Below are 1717 nucleotides of genomic sequence, written 5' to 3'. Positions count from 1 at the left end.
GAGCCCCGCATACTGGGGCAGGAGCCAGCCGGCTGAAGCTACCTGGAGTGGCACAGCACAGCATGGTGCGGCAAGGACAAGAGCAGGAGCTGTCACTAGAGGTGGGGGGACCAGAGCAGCACCTGGCTGCCACTGCACCAGAAGCTGCATATGCCAGTGGGAGTGTGGAGCGGGCTGCCTGTGGGCTGTATGTTGCCCACCCTTGGTCTACATGAACTGTGCCAAATCAAAGAAGGGTATTTACAGGATGCAGTTCAAGTGAGTTTAGTTGCTTTGCTAGAGTCTCCAGAGACAATATGCCCAGAACAGGACATCATTCTGCCATGAACAACTGCCTCCAGTGCAACACCAGAGAGAGAGGCTGACACAGGATTTAAATACTTTGGCTCAGTTGAATATGGAAACTTGCCTCCTAGTGCCACCAATATACAAATGATATCTATTGCTATCAAGTTTCCCACAATTTGTACAAATACCTGCTGCATGTAGAAAGAGTGCTGGCCACAAGGCAGGATGCACTTTCTACCATTTTCATCCTCTTGAGCTTGCACTTCCGTCTGACAAATACAGAAGGTGTTTGTACTCTACACCATGGGCATGCTCACTCTGAAAGACTTTGCTCTCCCTTGAAAGGATAAATAACAGGACTGGCACAGAGCAAGGCTTGATTAGTATTGAGTGTAAGTTTTTTTTCTTGACAAGTCTTTGGCACATCTTTGATTACTCACCTCTTTGCGCTGCCAAGTCCTTGCAAGACGTACTGAATGTCCAGTGCCAAACAATCTCTTTAAATATTAATCAGTAGAAGAGTGCATGAATTCTACAGCTGAAAAATCATGCTTAGGTATTATTTGAGCTAAAATAAAAGGACTTTGTGCCATGTTTGATTTTGGCACATTGTTTTTTCCCCATAAACCAGTTAACTATGGAGATTCAGATTGTGGCTGGCCATTGTTTATGTGTATATATATATGGAAGTGCGACTCTTGCTTCTTCCATGAGCTCCCATTCCAGGGGGATTTTCATTTTGAGGGGTTTTTTTTTGCTGGCTTGACTATCAGGGTTGTGCAGAAGTAGCAGTGCTTGCAGTACCAGAGAGGATGGAAAGGAGGTGGGCCTTTTCCTCCTTCTCACTGACCAGTCAAGCTGACTCAGCAGGCATTGGAGAAGACATCAAGAGTCCTCTGCAGAGATGTAGCAGCCGATGATTCTTTGCTCCCCACAACTTCCACCCAAGCCCCTGCCTTATCTTCAAAACAAGTGTGTGCCCTAGTAAGCTCAATAAAGTTCTTATATCTCAATAAAGCTCAATAAAGTGTTGCTTTTTACATGGTGTAGGAGAAAACAGTGTGCATGATGGGGGTTTCCTGCATGGTGTGTATGTATTTTACTATTTAAGGAAAATTCATGTTCTGATCCTGGAAGGTGTTAGTTGCCTTCTATTCCTGTTTCACAGACTTGAAGGAAATTACTCTGTATAGTACCAAAAAAACAAAAGCAGAACAAACAGAAAACTCTTCTGTACCAAAAATAAGGAAATATATAATTTTACATGCATCAACATGCAAAGAAAGAAAGTAATTTTACATGGTCACATCCCAGGAAAGAGAACTGAAGCGAGAGACCTTGAATCAGGCCTGATATCCACTTCCATTGTAAAATGTATGTAAGATATTCTGAGGGTTTTTTTGTTTAAGGAGCCCTGTTTTAGCATGGG

At 43.5% G+C, this 1717-nt stretch overlaps 1 long non-coding RNA gene across 1 annotated transcript in view; it reads left to right on the top strand.

Moving 5' to 3' along the window:
- Positions 1-241: 241 nt before the first annotated feature.
- Positions 242-1717, top strand: part of LOC109302408 — a 24357-nt gene continuing 22881 nt past the window's right edge. The window contains exons 1-2 of the long non-coding RNA XR_002098748.1: positions 242-258; positions 1078-1079. This is a non-coding gene — a long non-coding RNA (uncharacterized LOC109302408). The remainder of the gene's footprint in view (positions 259-1077; positions 1080-1717) is intronic.

The sequence above is a fragment of the Gavialis gangeticus genome, unplaced genomic scaffold, assembly GCF_001723915.1.
Source record: "Gavialis gangeticus isolate Ggan-Ray unplaced genomic scaffold, GavGan_comp1, whole genome shotgun sequence".
Classification (NCBI taxonomy): domain Eukaryota; kingdom Metazoa; phylum Chordata; order Crocodylia; family Gavialidae; genus Gavialis; species Gavialis gangeticus.
This window is presented reverse-complemented; position numbering and strand designations above follow the sequence as displayed.